This window comes from Zootermopsis nevadensis, unplaced genomic scaffold (assembly GCF_977971745.1).
Source record: "Zootermopsis nevadensis isolate Lab colony 2312 unplaced genomic scaffold, Znev_1.0 Znev_ptg000029l, whole genome shotgun sequence".
In the NCBI taxonomy this organism is placed as follows: domain Eukaryota; kingdom Metazoa; phylum Arthropoda; class Insecta; order Blattodea; family Termopsidae; genus Zootermopsis; species Zootermopsis nevadensis.
In genome coordinates, this window is record NW_028259161.1 from 13,754,603 (window position 1) to 13,774,940 (window position 20,338).

Genomic DNA, 20,338 nt, shown 5'->3' on the forward strand with positions numbered 1-20,338 from the left:
CGACTGAACTCCGTTCCTCAATTACGTCGCACTTGTAATAAACTAAACGTTACTTACCGTAACAAACATACTTGCATTCAATTTTACTTTGTTTCTCAGCGTCACGTATACAACAGTTTGCTCATTACTAATCAATCAGTTTAATTTTGAGCATTTGTTTAGCTCCCCATTACTTTCATCAATCAACTGAACCACATCAATACATAGAATAGCTCCCTTTACTTTTCAAAGGGAACAAATGTCAAAATGGAAGAGAGCGAAGGAAAATTTGCATTTCTCATATGCGCAAAGGTTGAGGTGCTCACAAATCCCGTTTGTGAAATGGGTAGGTGGGAATAGCACCAGCGCACATACCTCGGTTACTTCTGCAGCAAGCAACTTGTTACTAAAGGGAAGAGAATTTTAAATGTAGTGGGCGAACTTTGCAGTCGGTAGTTAGAAGTAACGTAATGGGTCACGGACAATTAACAAGTAGAAGGCGCTGCAGATTATTTAACCCGCTTCGCTTGCGAACAGTAAACAAAACTGACACGTTAATAAGAAATCTAAGAACAGAAGTGGAAGATACTATTTCAGACAGCCTTAGGCGTCTTGTTTAAAATGACTCCTGTCTTGAAACGAAAATATTGTCAAGTTAAAAATCTGTTAAATAACTATAAATTATTCACACTCAGCACATTTTATAGATATACCTAAATATATTATATTACTTTATTAAAATATTATATATACTAAACTATGATATGTAGCGTTCTTTGTGTTCTGATGTTCCGCTACACTTAATTTTCTCATATCACGTTCCAAATTAAATTTATTAATATAGTAATTAAGTACGCTATATTATACACTCAAAATCTATAAGCACAATTTCAGCCAAAATCACAATTTTTGTTAATTTTACTTGCATGTACAATGAGAAGCTTCACAACCTCTATTCTTCACCATTATTAATTGAATGATTAAATCAGGGAATATAATGTGGGCAGGGAATGTAGCATGCCTTGTAGATATGAAAAATTTATAGGCCTGAATTTTAGTCAGAAAGTCTGGCGGGGCTATCTGTAGATTTAGACAGAAGGATGATATTAAAATATGCCTAAAAATAAGTGAGGACTGGTTGGATGGAGTGTAATTACAGGATGGTGTAGTCACTATAATGAACCACGGACGACCAAACAAAGCAAAGAAATTATCGACTAGGCAAGGGACTAGTTTTCCACGAAGGACTCTGTTCCATGCAGTTGGTTGTTATATTTCGCTGCATTATACACGTAGGAAATCTCTTTCCACCGTTTCGACCTCTTCGTTTCAACACAAAGCAGAGTAGAGTGACTTTAAAATTTGCAACCCGTTGCCTATGGGGAATACGAGAAAGTCTTTTAAATATTTTAAACTAAAAGCTTCTGCTTTAGCTGAAATTTTATAAATACTTTATCCTAGAATCAAATTTTTTACAAGAAAAATTATAATCTTACATTTTAAAAGTATTAAAGTTATTGTTTATAGGCTGTGAATACATAAAACCTTAAAATTGGTCATTAAACTACTCCATGAACCGATATTATAAATTGACGTGTAATGCATCATTAAAAGTTTAAAAACTATCTAAACTTACGGGTAGATCTTGAACTATAGTAGTTCAAATATACGGAAGGCCTAAGTTTCTATAGCATTAATTACTGGAGGATCTGTCGCCCCTCTTCAGAAAAATTAATTTTGACATTTATATCGCCCCATTCCAACAAATTTGAACGGAATTATCACTTCCTGTCACCTTTAAATTCTATTCCTTAAACTTTTGGATATATTTTCGGAGGTTTTACGTGAATTAAAATGAAATTATGAGTAAAGAGTAGGTTAAAGTGTATGAATTACATTATGTATTTATGTATAAAATTTAACATTCCTGTTATTCTATTACACAGAATGATTCCAAATGCTATGTACACTTTAAAATGTTAGTATAAATGTTATCTATTGACAATACAATTTATAGAACACTAACAACTCCAAAAATTTTGAGACTCCGTAAGATTTCTTTTTGAAGGGATGTATTAAAACACTGTATAATCCTCCCTCCCAATATAACGACTAAATGTCGACGAACTCTAAATTGGTATTCGAGGTGCTTATGAATCAGTTGATATAAAAATATCCAACGTTTGGAATTATACTGACAATCTTTTTGTCGTATGCAGAACCATCAATGGGGGTCTCAGTGAAATCGGGTAAATTATAATAAAAACGTTGAGTTTGCCTACAGAAAACACTTCATCTCACATACTTATTGGTTTAGTATCATAAGAGTTATGAACTACAATGACCTGGTTTACCACTTTAAGTTCGTAGAGTTATTTATCGTTCCATACAGAGAGAAAATATTTTGCGACATTTTCAAGAGCAGTTCAGATTCTGTTCATAATTACGCGGACGTCGGAACAATAAACCTTTTCCCCACAACGTCGCTTCGCGTTCCCAGTCTTTGCATTGTAAACCACACAGTGTAGTGTATTACAGAGAGCGCCCTGCTTCTGTTATCTTAAGACCTTGTCGTATTTCTTCCAACGCTCGTGCGACAAGACTTTAAATTGCTCCATTCCCTTTTCCACTATTCTTACTCTCTGCGAATAAACACAAGGGGGTGAGTTTAGACAGAATTTATAACGAAGACCGGCAGTCGAAGGAAAAGTCTGGCAAACATCTTCTTCGGTACACACAGAGCCACTTAGAATTTGTTTTGACCGACTCTTATTATCTTGTCTGAATGCAGTTTTAATTTGTTCTTTTGTGTAACTATTATTATTTTTCTTTCCGTTACTTTTGTTGTTGTTAACTTTTTTGAAAAATACATTGCACCTTTTGATGACAATTCTTCGTTACCAGAAGGTGTTTAGATGATTATTTGTATTTTGTTTGGTTTTGTTCTCATTTTTGTAGTCATCTGCACTATTTACACATTTCATCATCTTGTGCTGACTCTGTAATTGGCTCTTGTACCTCTTAAGTCAGCACATTGAAATAACTGAATTTAATATAATTATTAACTCCTGGGAAAATTCAAAAAATGAAGTGTATGAGTACGGGTGAATATTGGTATTCCATTCCGAGCAAAGGCGAGACTGTTTCTCGTCATCACGACCAGATAGGTTTTGGCGCCCATCAAACGTAATGTCCAGTATGCTGCGAGCACAGTTCTAAAGTATAAAGCGGCCGAAACGTGACGCCGATTGCATCTAGTGCGGAGGGAAAGCATCCTCTACCTTCATTCATAATGCTATATTTGTTACGAGATATGAGCTTAAGAATTGAAACTTAATCTTCAAAAAGTAAATCAATACTGAGACAGCAGAAGGATTAAAATTAAAATATCACATTACGCCATTTAACACAATCTCTTTGTAAAATCCATCCACTTTCCATCGTCACATCTGTTTCCCTAAGATTCATTTAAATATTAACTTCCAATTTCTTTTCGGTATTCAAGGTGTGCGCCTAGTAGGAGACTTCCTAACCAAAAATCTGCAAGTATTCCTTCCCCCCCCCCCCCAATTTAATAATCCCCTTCCCAATTTTAGAGATTCCTGATTCCACTATTCCACCAACAGGCCTACTAATTAGTATGCGTTCTTTGTACGAAGTATGAGAAAGCATTATGTGTTGGCTGTGTCTGTCAGTCTGTCCATCAATCCGCCAGTCCAGTCGATTGAACCAGAAGAATCACTGGACGGACTGGAACAAAATTTGGTTCGGAGGTTGTGACATTCTACATGACCTCAAAATTTTACTTTTCAATATCAGACGAACTTTGATAAAATTACTTATAAGATAAGTAGCAAGGTGGAGAATGAGGTGCTGCAATCTGGCGGTCATAGTGGAAATTTCTTGTTTACAATGACTAACAAGATTAACATTGGTGACCACTGTTATACGTTCTTTGAATGTTTACTTTGGTTAGTATGGTGATCATGGTTTGTATTTAATAGTGGGAATCAGCCAAAGTGTTCGCATATCTTCAGATTTTTTTCTTGAAGAGGTTAAGTTAGAACAAGTTAGGACACGTTAGTTGCGGTTATGTTAGGTTTAAGAAGCGTTATGTTAGGTTACGTATAATTACTTTCGGTGAAGAAAGTTTATTTTAAGATAGATGTTTAAATATGAATTTTAAATGACGGAATTTTGAATGTGGGAATTTTAAAATGTTCTTGAGTTTTAAATTTCGAAACATTTTGAAAAATTTAAAATTGTGGGTGTTCACAAAATCAGAAAACTTCGAATATTTAGATACTTCCAAATTTTCAAAATCTGTAAATTTATTTCGCGGTACAAGGTCGACGTAACACATCTAAATGCAGGTTGCAAGAAACTCATGATATTTGTGTATGAGGATATCACATGTATTCTGGTATATATTTTCCGAGATTATCTGCTGTGTGACTGGTAATCAATAGCGAGGCATGACCATGCTTGAAGCCTATGTTCAGACAGTTACATGCTGCGAGTGAGGTTCAATTGTCCGTTTCTACCTATTGACCATGCGTAAAAATTATTACTCCACCAGAGATTTGCACCAAAAACGAGCAACATATAACAATGTATTTCTTTGATGTCTAAAGGCATGGAAAGGGCAGAAGATCCATCCAAAAATGTTTGTAAAGTGTCGACAGAACTGTTCGTTACAATGAATTGTGTACGAGTGGACCGAAATCTTTAAAAGCAGGCGAATCAATATTCCTGATGCGGACAGATACGGACGTCCATTCACATCAAAAAATGAACAAAACACGGACGATGCTCAAGCAGCGATTCTTGAAAACTGAAGAGTAAGCACTGTAAACATTTCTTCATGACTGTGCATTAATGTAGCTTGTCTTTGATTGTCACGCTTCCATAAGTCAACACAAACGGGCAGCTGAACCACACTCGCAGCATGCAACTGTCTGACTGTATGATTAAACTACAGCAGTGTTTTCAATCATGTAGCGAAAATATTATAGTATTTCCACACTTTATAATTCCCCTTATGTTACAATAAATTAAGGAGACTATTTACAAAAATTAAAGTAAATAACATTATCGTTGTAACTCTCCGAATTCAAATTCTGCTGCAATTTAATGCAAACTGAACCATTTGGAGGCTGAGACTCATCTAAATATTTAAAAATTAGGTTCGTACAGCCTACAAAACGCCATATCACAGTTACTGTTGTGAATAATTTAAACGGTCTGTAGAAAACGTTTGTTCTTTATTTTGAGAACAAAACTCAAAACCGTAAATAGAATGCGAGCTACACGTAGAATTACAAACATAAAATCAGTTGATAAACATAGTTACTATTTACCTATTAAGAGTCTAGAAATGTTAGGTCCTTAGTCTATTAATGACGCTTTATTCAACTGCAATTGTTTTCCTAGTGATTAATAAGGGATGATTGTAAATAACTCCTTCTAACTGAGGAATAAATGTGTAGTCGTGACCTATTTTAAGTTAACTCATAAGTAAATACAACCAGCCTACAGATATAAAATAAAACTGTATACTTGAATCAAGTAACAGTCAGAAATGTCCTGCTCGTTCTTCGGCTCGTGAAAACGTCCACACTTATGGAGGCACACGAACACGAGTGCAAGTAGTTTGGACGTACTTTAAACGAACGTAGGGTTCGGCAGTTTAAATAAAATCCGTGTCGTTAGGCTCAGAATAAGTTCCAACTCTGACTCCAGGCCTGATGAATTCTTCACAACACAATTTTATTGCCTATCTCTCGTATTTTTTAAACGAACAAAGCCTCTGTTGTTTAATAACTTTTACAGAATACAAGATGTCAGTAGGGGGTTTGTGTTTTCACAGTTATAACGTCTGTAAGTCTTACAACATCTGTTACGTGTTAATGAGTTTCCACAGAAAAATGTTTCTCTTAAACTGTCAAGAAGACTTCTATTACTCCCAACTGCTACTTTGCGAGGAAACAAGGGTCATTTCCGAGATTTGTTTGCAAAGTTATAAAAAGTACTAAAACCAGTATATGCTGTACTAAATGGAACCTTCTCGTCTCTCGGAAATTTTAATTATGATATCGATATACTTTTACAGCTCAAAGCGAAGTGCTTTTTATTGCAGAACATTCATAAAAAACATTCTTTTGTTATTCTGGGAGCGTCAGTATTTGTCTTGAGCAGAAATTTAGACAGCTGTTAAGATTGTGATATAAATTCACAAGAGCCAGATTCCAGTCTCAGGTGAGGTTTTTCAGTTAATTCCGAGATAAACCTCATAATAGGCTATGATACATATTTATTTTATTTACCATTTTTAAATTCTCATTTAATTTGTGAATAAAAATTAAGCGTCAATACAGTCGATAAACACACGTCCTCAATCACATCTATCTCAAGCAAACTTACTGAGCTTCTAATATCTCTCAAGTCATACTCATCGCCTGAATTCCATTAATTTCATAGCCACTTTTCACCACAATACAAAATCAACTCATTAACACTTTAAAGCATAAAACTTGTCAATAAAATAGCAAAAACATTTGACTCTCAAAGAAAACATATGGAATCTTTGTTATAAAATTCAGTTGAATGATATGTATAACAATGTTCAGCAAATTTTGGGTCATTTCTTGTTATGGGCATGAAAGTAAGTTTACTATATAGATTTTGGGGTACTAAACACGGAAAGAGTGCTCAAATTGGCAGATTGGCTATTGTTTTCGAAAGAAATAAAACTAGTTTTTCATATTTATGCAAGATATTTTTTAGTTATATGGCAGTAACTCATAGCTACGATATATCTTTGTCAAACACGGCTTGTATTTAGCTACTGAAGCATCCCTTTTTACCATTGAACAATAATATGCTAAAATGGCGGCACTCCATTTGCTTTTGTATCTTTGCTCCATCGCTGAGATGTCTTGATGGAAGCGCTCACCATGTTCGTCGCTGAGGGCACCGCAGTTTGACTGGAAGAAATCCGGGTGTGAGTGCAAGAAATGTATCTTAAATGAAATGTTTTCCAGAAGAAGTCAATGAATTCACCTTCTGTTTGATATAATTTATCACAGTCTTTATTTCGAGTACGAAATGTTGTCACTTTCACAGAATGATCTAGAAGATTCCACTGTTCTAGCCTCGAGGCCAAAGGCTCTGCCTTATTCTTCGGCAGTTCGAGATCCCTGATTAAGTCATTAAGCTCACTTTCTGTGATCTTATGTGGTTCAGAAGGATAGAGACTTGTACAAAATGGTGGATCCCTTGACGTAGACGGCTGCTGTACTTCTTCAACATGAACATCATCAGCGTCTTCATCTTCATCAGAGTCTACAGAAAACTTTCGGCTGGTTCAGGAATAGGTAGTAGAAGGGACGGGGCGAATTGCAGATGTTATATTTGTGTACGTTACTGTCCACTTTTTATTCATTGTCACCCCTTTTTGAATAGGAGACACCATACAGAAGTAACAGTCTGTGAAGTGATTTGTTGGCTTCCTCCATACCATAGGCACTGCGAAAGGCACAGAACGTTCCTTACATTTCAAACGCGTTGAGGTTTGATGAACAGGTAGTGCAGCGTATGTGAATCTCAGTTCTTGTCCTGATCGCCTACTTTACACCCAAAGTACAATTCATAAGCCTTTTTTATGGCTTAGGTAACGTACACTTTCTTGAAGCAAATGTGACTTCTTCACATACGTAACAGGAGTTATCCGGACTATTCACACAATTACGAGGCATATTAATCGTACACGACACAAATACTGCCCAAGAAGTAGGAACCTCACAGAGAACCATTAACAGAGAACAAACCACTCAGTACCTGGCCGGATTCGAGGAAGAGTTGAAGGTGCATTTGAGGGCACAACAACTTATCACGTAATGCAGAGCGGGGTGACTGTTGATGGTCACGTTTTAAGAGGGCGGTGGTACTATAACTGATAATAATGTAGAGAAAATCGCTAATATGAGACCTCAACCATAATTCGAAAACGGGAGCCAATCGACAAATTTTAATGCGATTTTCGTGTTCAGAAGCCTAAAATTAGTCAAGATTGGTTAGTTTCGTTTTCATACCATTTTACGTGTTGACCAGTGTAATATTTAGTAAAGTAATGGCTTCTTATACTGAGGAATGAAGTCTATAAATGGACTGTGTGTGTGTGTGTGTGTTTAAATTTCTGAGAGAATTACAATAAATGCAGATATTATGAAGCTTTTATCAGACGTACCTATTTTATTAATACGTGACTTGACAGTTTATACGCCTTCATTCCTACTTCAGACAGCCGTCAGAATAGGCAACATCTCGACATTGCTGTTAAGCAAATAGTCTAATCAAAATATTGCAGGCTGTTCAATAGGCACAGATAACCAAGACTTCCATTCTTTGAGCGTAAAAATACATTTTCAACACATCCTAGCACTTTCAATCGGCTTCATAATTTCTTAGCCAATTTTGAGGTAATGCTCATTTTTATAAAAACAAATTTCGGTACCAGTAAAGACCCGTATACGATGTAAATAACAAATTTTAAGAAAGTCAATGCCATTATCTGTTATGACGGAGAACAGGTCGACATGTTTACTAGTCTCCTACCCACAGCCTATAAATATGCTACTATCTCCGGCAACCTCGTACATACCTTTTGAATATACCGGTGGGCGGGACAGGTTAGATTCCAAGCATTGCGAACAATCTTCAATAATACGTCAGTATAATAAAAATGGCTATCTTGTGGTTTGTAGTGCCGTGTAGCCTGGTAGAAGTTTCCAACTTACTTACCAAGGTACTTACTGCCTCCATTATCAGGGCGACTATCCTGATGACTACACGACGCTGCAAACCAGAAGGCAGCCATCTTTGTACTCGCTGCCGTGTAAACCTCAAAGCCTACTTTGTCAGTGTAATGATAACAAATAATATGAACTCAATAGAACTGACGTTCTAATCATCATGACGCTGTACAATGTCCGACATATTATAGATAAACGTGTTTCAAACACCAAAAATGTGTTCCAACTCTTTCCTTTTTGAGGGGGAGGGTCATCTCGAACAATAATGAAAACCTTAATCTTTGCTTCTAACTTCGATGCATTCTTGTTTTGTTAAAGTACAATATTATTTGAGTGCACAATTTCACACTGAAAATTATTTAATTGGAATAAAATAAGACAATAATTTTAAACATACGAAATATTTATTGAACTGATGGACGTTTGATTCCTATTAAATTTTCACGTACCTGACACAAAAGAGTAGCTAGTTATCTATCGTAAAACATTTAAAAATATTATGGAAAGATTATACACGTAATTTCGTACAGCATAAAATATTCGTTTGCTTCAATTTGTAAACAGGTGCATTTCGTTGTTGGATAAGAGGCTGGATGGGCCCCAGAGCTGGACTGGACGCAGAGGCTAAAGGAAAATTCCCCTGTCCGCTCCGGGGATCGAACCCAGGTCATCTACTCTGTAGCTCAGTCACTATAATAACTGAGCTACCACGGCTCAAACAAAGATTGTTATATGATTCTGAATATATATAAAGAAACCAGTTAAATTTGTGCACAGAGGAATTGCTGTATAGGAACACAGCAAACCCGCATGTGAAATGAATGCTCCTGTATTATTTTTAAAGACTATACACAGGTTACAGACAGAGGCAAGCGCGGAATAGAATAAAACGGCAGCTTTTGTTCAGGGTTTTCACAAACACAGACAGCTCTTCCTCTCTGTCACACTTCAGTTTCAACCCTTCCCTTAAAAACCTTTCTTCATCGGCTAGTAAAAACATACGGTTGATACAAAGACTTCGCCCCCCAACTTTCTAACCCCTCTGCTGCTCTACTTACCCACACAAACGACAACTTTTTTTTTAAAAGGTCACAGTTCAAAACGGAGAACCGCACCTCCAACACTCAAAAGGTTTAGGAAGGTAATGCGTACTTTAGATAAAGACAAGCTGGTTCAAAAACTATCCGTGCTCAGAGCTGGCGGTCATTTCAGTTTCTCCGTGATGAAAATATCAGAAATAGAGTCACCTTATTCGGCCATGTAACAGCTAGAGAGCGTTAAGAAGCAGACTGACCAAAACCACGAGTATTTTCGAGTGCTACAAAAAGGGTGCTGAGAAAATACAGAGGTATGGTTTTTGTAAAAAAAAGTATCTTAAATTTTGTTACTAACTCCACGGAGAAGAGACTTCGGCAAGAAGCTAACAGTTACTCAGATGACCAAAAAAATTTCTTCTATCTATAGAATTTCACTAACACCTTCGAAGCACGTGTTAAATTCTGCAGACAACATTCAAAAGACTCATTTTGATACTTAACTTCCTTCTATCCCTACAACTCCCACGTATTGTGACAAAAGATTTCTTTTATATCTCGTCATGCGTGCCACATATCACACCAATCTCAGTCTCCTAGATTCTATTATGCTTGTCACGTTATTAATCGTAATTTACTTGGTACAACCATCGTCGTTGTGGTTTGACACTTGTACAAATAAATACAATGCGTAACGTAGTTCTTTATGCACACCTTCGTCTAGACGTAAAAAAAAAAGGATTATGGATCTGTTTATTCCATTTTGTGAAGATAATTCGTACCGATAGAAACTGAAAAATGGCACGGGACATTTCAGCCGGTACAGCCGGTCTCCTGACCTGATTTTCTAATACAAAACCAGATTTATAACAACTAGGCATGTGTTACATTCTGTAAGTTAGACTGCTTAAATTTCAAAAAGGGATTGTATTAAAATAAGGCCTATATTCATGTTCATACCAAAATTTATAGACCTATAAACAGTAATTTCATGAACTGACGATAATGTAAATGAAACGATATAAAATTATTTATTTTATATTTGAAATTCTATTTGGAATGAATTAATAATAACCAGCATTTGTGTTATGAAATAAATATGTTGGTTTCTCAGTTTTATTTACCTTTTCTGCATTTTCAGTTACAAAAATATTAGCTTTGCAAGCAATAGACATTGATGCAGTAAACATTAATATTTTGTTTCAGCCTGTGATATAATGGTATAAAATAGGGTCTCCCCATCCGGCTAGGTCGAAAGATGATGTATTTAGGGTTCGTTCGGTAAGAAAATGGCGATGGCTCCGGCTAATACTATTAATACTATCACAGTACTAGTAATAGGACTGTGATAGTTACTGCTCATAAAATTTGTGCAGTCTGGTACAAAGTATAGCCTATGGTATGTGTTACAGGTCTCATTATCTGCATTTTTAAATAAAAAGCTATTCTTAAAATGCCTTACTAACTACTGCACACAAACCATGTGATCTCAATGTCTTCTCAGAGTGCTGTAAACCAGTACCAAAGACACTGCCAGATAGTCCTAGCATACGTGACTCGTACGAATAAATTTATGGGATCGAAACACGAACAAGTCAAATTTTGTCTCATGCAAACATTGTTATTTTATGTTATACACAGAATTACTATACCAAAGTCGTGAACTTCTCGAAAATGTTTACTATGGACCCTACTGAAAGTGGTGTAGTGTCGATTCCTCCTCAGAAGTTAGCACGTTTTATTTACCATTTTAGGTAGTTAGAAAGCATGACTTTAAGGGCACCAAAGATTGAAGTACTTACCTAATTTAATCAAAATCCATCCATAAGTTCTCGAGTTTAAACAAGAGGCCAAACATGGTCAGTCCTATGCTTTCATTTCGAGAAACATTTGCAAGGAATTCGTACAAATTTCAGTCTGGCATATGGGCCTGTCTCTACCTCTCTACTACGTCGTCTTCAAACCGCTTTGTCCCTGTCTTACGAAGCGAATACGTTTATTGTGCTGCTGGGTGAGACATTCTAACAAAACCTTTAATCGTGTAGTTTTAAAATGCGCTTAAACACAAGAGTTTACTGTAATGTGGACGCGTGGTCTGAGGCCTTGTGCTGCTTATTCACTGGGACCGTGGGTTCGAACCCCACTGAAGCCACGGATGTTTGTCCGCGTTTTTCTGTCTTGTGCTATCCTGTGTACAGGTAGAGGCCTTGCGACGGGCCGATCCCTCATCCAAGGAGTCCCACCGAATGTCTATAGGTGAAGCCAACGAAAAGTTGGGACCCGCTGTGCTCAGGCACTTGAAGAACGGGTCATCAAAGTATCAACGTATACTATAATAACTGCTACTTTCAAATCTTCTGTATACATGGCAACAGAATTAATCAAGCTAAAGATGGCTGTCTTCTGGGTTGTTGCGCCGTGTAATCTGGTAGACGTTTCCCGACATTTCAGAGGTTCTTGATGCCTGCCTCCATCATCAGGGTGATCTCAATACAGAATTAGGAAGAAATGTGTAGGTACATCATCCATAAGTTGCAGATAAACTTCGAGATCTTCCATTTTCATCTCCATATATTTATTTTTGTATTCTACATAAGGTAGACAACCTCTGTCTCATGTTCTTTTCAAATTTCTTCCGTACTTTCGTGTGCGTGTATGTGTGTGCGTACGCGGATCTGCGTCTATATTTTACGAAGCTAAAAATATTTTAAGTCAGTTCTTTCTGCATCAGTAACACGAACAATAAATATTACATATTTCGGCCGGTTGTAATGTGTACGTATTGGAGTACCGTTAAGAGCCTCGACATAAGATCCCAACCTTGAAAGTAATTGCCATTCGAGAATTATTTGGCTCCAACAGCAAATTTTAGAGTTCGATCTATCGCTTTTTGAGAGAGACAAAAAATGCGTTGAAACTTGAACAAATTGTTCTAAATTATAAGAAACTTTTAAAGCATGTTTCCTTTCTGATTCCAGGAAATTCGTTTCTAAATTGAACTACAATTTATAGATTTTTTAAAAATTGATACTGGAATAAGTACAATCTCCTAACAGTCGCAAACGACAGAAATGAAAAAAAAGCGATTAAACTATACCAATTAGCTTAACATATTCAAGTTATGTATGTTCCGAATTAAATCTAGTTTTCCATTCCATTAATTTAAGTCGTAACAAAAGCTTCTGGGCACATTTCCGTTCTCTGTAACAGTGTTGCACAACCTATTCTGGCTGATATTCGTAAACGTATAATATGAAATTATTAGCTTAGTTTTTATCTTAAAAATAAATTAAGGTCCCAAAACACTAATAAATTCTATTAGACTCAATTATTTCCCAACATTCTCCAACACCTCCTGATACTTTCAGCGGAATTTTGAGAAACAATACGATAGATTCAATTAGTATTAGTATAATTGGTGGCGTTAAGAAATTGCGTTTCTGTTATGCATGTAATATATTACAGATTTTGTAGAAACTAGTTACGTTTATTATAACTCGCTGCAACATTTATTAAATAAATTATTCTTTTATTTCGATATCCAGCATGCTCAAAATCGTATTTATATATAGGAGTACTAATGTAAAGATTCAAAGTATTTAAACTGAATAAAACGCAGACATGCTAATACATATTATAACTTAAAAGAAGTGGCTAACATCTGAAGTCAGGCTCAGAAATCTAATACGTGAACTAATATTAATGTAGTTGTAACATATACATGATCGAACAGAAAGTGTGTCGTATGTATCGTATCAAACTCTATGCAAAGACATGGAAAAGTTAACATAGGCTCTTAAGTAAAGTGAACCTTAAAATGAAATAAACTTAGTAAACTTGCATGTTGTAACATTGCTAGTCTTATTTATTACGTACATCAAGATTCATTAAAATCTGTCAGGAGACTTGCAAGACAAGCGTAAAATTGAATTTGGTATCTTGGGCAAAATAGCACGATGGTTCATATAAACGAATATCAAAATGTCTCCATAAATTATAGAAAAGATTTGACCACGCCTAGTTTATTAACACGCGATTAAGAAGTTTGTTGCATAAGCATATATGGGCGGACATAATGAATGTTATGGCTAATAAAATATGTAGGTTATCAAAAGCACCTGAACTGTGGTAAAGCTGAGAACATTATTTTGTGCGTGAAATATACTGAACACAAATCTAAGGTCGTATCTGAATGCAATTATCTGCTTTAATCTTTACATATTTATCAATAACGTTTACTTTACACAAAGATCGTATCAAAAATTATTTTAATTTCCTTTAAAATTTTAATCAATTCATAATATGCACACAACATTTAATTATAATTCTAAAATTTTTATCCGGTCAATATTCATCTACGCATTTTACATTTACAAGCATTGTTCACGAAATATGTGCAGGAGTTACTGAATTTCTGTAATGTAAAAGCATCAGGTGAGTGAGCATCTTTAAGGAAGTTTAGTGTAAAATATGAGCGTTTCAAACATGAAAAATATTTCTTATTCTTCTTTCTCAGGAATATAATATTTATAATTTTGGCTGTGAAATTAGTAAGAATGTTTATGATTTGAGGTTTTCACAGCGGTGAGTATGAAGACTTCTGTCTTCTGGGTTGTTGCGCTGTGTAGTCTGGTCGATGTTTACCAACGTTTCAGAGGTCATACTGCCTCCGTCATCAGGGCGATGAAACATTCAACGTTGGTAAACATCGACCAGACTACACAGCCCAACAACCCAGAAGACAGAAATCTTCAAGTAAGTTTGTGTTACATTCACTGAAAATATTAAAGAGAGGACTGGATTAAAGTAGAACAGCAAGTGAATTATCCAATACGATTTATTTTAATACGCAACTGTCCACATGAAGGTAAAATAGCGATTTTTGAGCTCGAATTTACTCCACAAAATCTGTGTCCACTTTTCAAAGGAGTTTTCGGAGTGAGTTCCGTAAAAATCCTCCACATGCTATTACATACCACTTCCTTGGGTTGAGTAGATATTTTAATTTAATTTTGGCCCTGCGGCTTCAAACTACAGGACACAATCACGTCCTAAATTTTGAATGCGCACTTCGCCGAAACACGCGACTTATAGGTGATTTTTTCCATGCCTTGATATCTGTTCTTCATTTCCGTGCATGTTTTTACTTACCGCTTTGAGAAGAAATACTTCCATTCTATTCGTTAATATTTAATTTTTAATATGCTTCATTCATGAAAGTTTTCCGTAATTATCCTTATGCTAAATACTCATGAAAATATCATGGCTACTCAACATATATCCTGATTTAATCAAAAGATTTGGTAAAAGTTCATAAAATGTCAGTGAAATATTACAACTGTGTTATTTGTTATAGTGTTTCTCTATTACAATTTTTTTGTAACGACCATATATATTTAACGCACCATATGATGTCTGAACTATCACGATATCATTTGTATTTCAAAGATATTTTGTTTTATTTGTTATAAAAATATCATTCAGTTAATATTTAGGAGTTTTATATATTATTCTTTTCATACAAGACGTTAAGGGTTACTTAGCCCGAAAGAGGATGTTCAGTTCTATGCAAACAATAGTTTCAGAGAGGCAGAGTCCTGGGCAGCCAATACTGGTCCTTATGCAAATGCGTTCAGCAGTCGGTGGGAATCATACAACCTCCCAAAATTGGGAAGATACATATTGCTTCCGGTGGTAATATTTGATCCAGTTAGATACAGAATACCCCAAAAAGAAGTATATACATTATAATACGGAGCTAGTCAGTCAGTTGCTAAGAGCTGTAAAATGTGCCACGAAGTCGTCATACTGAACATCTTCACCAGATTCACTAATTCACTAAGAGCCAATACTGACGTAAGTAATAGTTTAGTTTACTAAAATGCATTTATTTCACTCATAGAATGTGTGTATACATATTTATGGGCAAACCTGTATGTAGCACGTTTGAGAGATGAGAGAATATGGGGATCGCTCGTTTCGGAAAATTTGTCTCATTTACAAGAAAAATGAAATTGTATGCTATAGAAGCAGTATTCTATGATACCAGCCTCTGTGCGTGCGTGAGTTTGTGAGTGGCGTGGTTTACTTAAAAAAACATTTTCTCAAATTCGTAGAAAGTATAAAATCGAAGAGTACATAGATAGGACAATTTTCAGTCTCTCCGTATCACACACACAAAAAAATTGATTTTAGTTTAAATTTATATTGATAATATTTTATAAACTATGACGCGACAAGTTTAGGCTTATTCTGTGGTGGTCACCTGGTTCTTTTCAAACACAATTAAAACATACGAGAAACATTTTGCTTAGTAAGAACTAGGAGCTATCAATATACGACAATCTGTGGAGTTGTACTTTTGAATTGCATTTTAAATAGTGTGTTCCATATTGATATAAGAGGTTGGATTCAACTTACAACTGTTACAGGACACGTGATAATTTCTGTTCCATTATATTTCGATTTATCCTGCTTTGACTGAACATAAAAGAAGTGAATAACTCGTTTTTTCCAGTTAATTACGCGTGACAGTTCCGTAAAGAATTTTAGAGGAATGTAATATTAAATATGATTATTAATTATTACTAAAGTGTCATATTTTTTGAGCTACAACCAGGATAGATTTTTACTCCTGAACTTTATAATAAAAACAGAGAACCAATTCTTAAAGACAACGTCAGCTAAATGAAATATAAGCTGGAAAATACTTGTTAAATTCGCAATTTGTAACATCATCATATGTAATGCGGATTGTTAACGCTGACCTGTATGCAGTTTAATTTTCCTATAATGCAATACTCATTAAAAATTCCGAAGTTATATTAACTTCAAGTATTTGACGATGATACTGTCTACTTCTGCGTGTTTCTTGAAGAAAGCGTTGGTTTGAATCTGGCAGCTCAGGGACCACTGGCCGCTAACCGGTGTACGGGGAATGTAGTTTTATGTAATGCCTGTTGAGGTAGTGGCGCTGCTACCTAAAGGGATTTACAGCACGCTTAATAACGGTCTTAACTATCGACGCAGGTCTACGCACTACGTACGCGCTACTATGAGTTATGAGTCTCTTTTTAGCGTATTTTATGATTTCCATTATTTCGCCAATTTTCCGAAATTATAACTAGTGTTTATCATATGTTATGAAAAACCAGTGTTATTTCTGTTATAATAGATAGGTAACTTTCATACGTTTATTAATCGTATAGAAGGGTTTTAAGCTCTGTTAAATATATTTTGAGGAGCAACAGACATCTAAATTCGTATATAGCACCTCTAAAATGCCGGTAAGCGTCTACCAGACCACGCAGTTCAACAACCCAGAAGACAGCCATTTTCAGAATCACTGGCATGAGAACTTGAAATCTAACATAACATTATTGTTGTATGGTTCCTTTTTGACAATGTATCTAAGGTTTTTTGTAAGCTTTAAAGACATTCTTGATTGTTTCTACTTCTATACATAAGTAAAGACATCTAATTTTTAGGTTAGGTTAGGTTACGTTAGGTTAGGTTAGCATTACATATTAAAATGTGAGGGGTCATTTATTGTCCTTATTTTCACCTCATTCAAGTTTTTAACGGGAAAACCGTACAGTATTGGTTAGTTACTGAATTATCATTTATCTGTTCGTTATTTCTTTTTAGCTACTTCTGGGTAAAAAGTATGTTCTGTGTCTACTAACCACATACTTTGATCCTAATATTTTATGTTCGCGGGGGGGGGGGGTGGCTTTTGGTTTCATGAAAAACAGTGTTATTGTAGTCTTGAGGTATACACCGAAAAGTATTAATTTTAATTCTCTATACAGAGTTAAAGCTGAAAAACGTATTTCGTTGCCTGTTTCTTGTTCAAATGTGAAATGAAGAGAAGGATGGATATTATTTGAATCTGTTAAAGTTATATCATGATCCGTTATATTACGACCATATAGTTTCCGAATATCATCAACATAATAAAAGTAATGTATGAGTGAATATATTAAGTCAGTTACAGAGCTTTTAATATTCTAAGGGTTGACGATAAATTTATTCAGATATTACTTGCATTAATTTTGGCTTAAATCGAACTTATGCTTAATGGTGATATACTCAAAAGGAAAATTAACTGCTGTGTTAATGAAAAACAAAACCAAGAAACTATCAAATTTTATTTTATACAAAAAAATTGTTCATAGATGTATTTGCTTAATAATCTGAAGTTTATTAAATCGTGTGTCAAATATCCTAATTCACAAACTTATTTCTTTCAGAAGAATATATTTCCGTAGTTAAACTACGTATGCAATCAATTTATCGCATCTTCCATGTCAACAGGCACTAAACACTAGAATTAATATTATAACCAAAATATTTGATAAACTTCCTTTAAACAAGCAACTGCATTATTACAGTGTTATATCCTAAACATATATTTAGTGCTTACACTGTTACGACTATCTGAGTAAAGGAAGAATAGCACGTGACATGTTAGCTTTGAGACAGAAGGGGCTTTAACGGACCTGGTACAACCTACGGCAATCCAGTAAGTGAATTATGTCCTTACTTAGAGTAGCAAATCCCGAATGACGTTCATTTCACGACTCTGGGGGAATCCCTTACGAATGCAACAAGTGCTAGCCTTCTTCCTTTTAACGTGTGATGCAGAGACATGTTCGATTTTAATCATATCTTCAGCGAAATGAGATACTTGATAAAACAACAGCCACCAAAATAAGAAATTGAAAAGACATGGTAAGTTTTCGTGGCCTAATTAAAGGTGAGATGGTAAGTTGCGTCATATTGTGATATAATAAATATATATTATTTAAATCTTGTCCGCCTAATCACAATAAAGTCTTATTAAATATTAAAATATTACAATAATTAACATTTAAAATATTTAAAATATTAAATGATGTTCTTTATCGAAACATTCGATTTACATTAGACCATCATTTTTCACGACATGTTTCAGTTCCTAAAAGAACTATCTTCAGGTGTATATAATTATATAAAGATTCAAATCAATAATAACTTAAATACAATTTCTGAAATACAATTTCTATATATTATTTTTAGTGTGATAAACATCTGATAAAAATGTACACTAAAATAATATATAGAAATTGTATTTCAGAAATTGTATTTAAGTTATTATTGATTTGAATCTTTATATAATTATATACACCTGAAGATAGTTCTTTTAGGAACTGAAACATGTCGTGAAAAATGATGGTCTAATGTAAATCGAATATTTCGATAAAGAACATCATTTAATATTTTAAATATTTTAAATGTTAATTATTGTAATATTTTAATATTTAATAAGACTTTATTGTGATTAGACGGACAAGATTTAAATAATATATACTAATTAAAAGTATTATTACGACATTTTCCCCAAAGGAAAACCATTATAAATCTTCCAGAACTGTCGTTTTACGGGCTGAGATTTGATACAGGCTTTCTGATGAGAATGAAGTATCCTCTATCATCAGGGCGACTCATCGCCCTGATGATAGAGGCTGAAATCGTACTTAGAACGAAGCATAATTTCTAACCTCTAGACAGCGACGTTCCTTCCAAGGTTCCATGTTTAAAAGACATAGGCCTACAAAGCCACGCTAAACTATTTTACACATCATCACCTTCAGCGTCTTTAAAATCAAGAGGATGGCGGCTGAAAAATAAAGACTTCCGAATTGTCATTCAAACGTCATCATGAACACTGTTGCTGTTTGTATGTGTCGTATTTAAATATCAAACTACTGCATCTTCAAATTATTTTTACTCTCTTGACACTGATCGATGTTTAGTTTACGTTTTAAACAAAACTAGTTTCTTTACACACCTGCTAAATACGGTATTTATTTGTTTATGAAAATTTATATTTCTACACCATAATTCCAAACATGTAAGTTATCTGGAAATGGGAACTTACGAGACTCTCTGTACTCTCTGTACATCCTGTTCGTTTCATCTTAATATTCCATGAACTGCTGTTGTCGGAACGATCAAACACTGTACTTGTGAAGTCATCTTATTTCAGTGAAAGTTTGATTGCCTGCTTCTGGGACTTGCCAAACATTTCGCATTTCAATGCGCTTTCCACGTAATACGATTCTAGCGCCAGCAATTCTAGCCAATCAGCTGTGCGTCTGATACGTCTGCAGAAGACAGTTGAAGAGCGCTACGCACCAACGTGTCATTTTTTTTATTCTGTTTTGAAGCAACTTCCATAATTCATGAAGCATCGACCTCCTAAAGCCCTCAACTGCCTGACACAGAAGCCACCCCCTTCCTCCAAACTTCAGATTAAACTTCTGCTTTCCAACATAACTACTATCCGCTTGTAGAGAAATTTAACCATGGGTTACTCTTTAAATACATGATTTTTAAAAAGTTTGGAATGTAAATATTTAATAAAAGTATCTGAGAAGGTAGGATGCTGTATAATATGTTCCATCTACCCTTGTTAACATAAGTGTGTACCTTTTGAGTACGATATACAACGTTCCTCAATATTAATTA

The 20,338-nt window shown here is 35.0% G+C and overlaps 1 protein-coding gene across 3 annotated transcripts in view; it reads right to left on the reverse strand.

Annotated features, from left to right (window-relative positions):
* Window positions 1-20,338, reverse strand: part of LOC110828737 (uncharacterized) — a 188,457-nt gene that overhangs the window by 75,589 nt on the left and 92,530 nt on the right. The gene's annotated exons all lie outside the window — the stretch shown is intronic.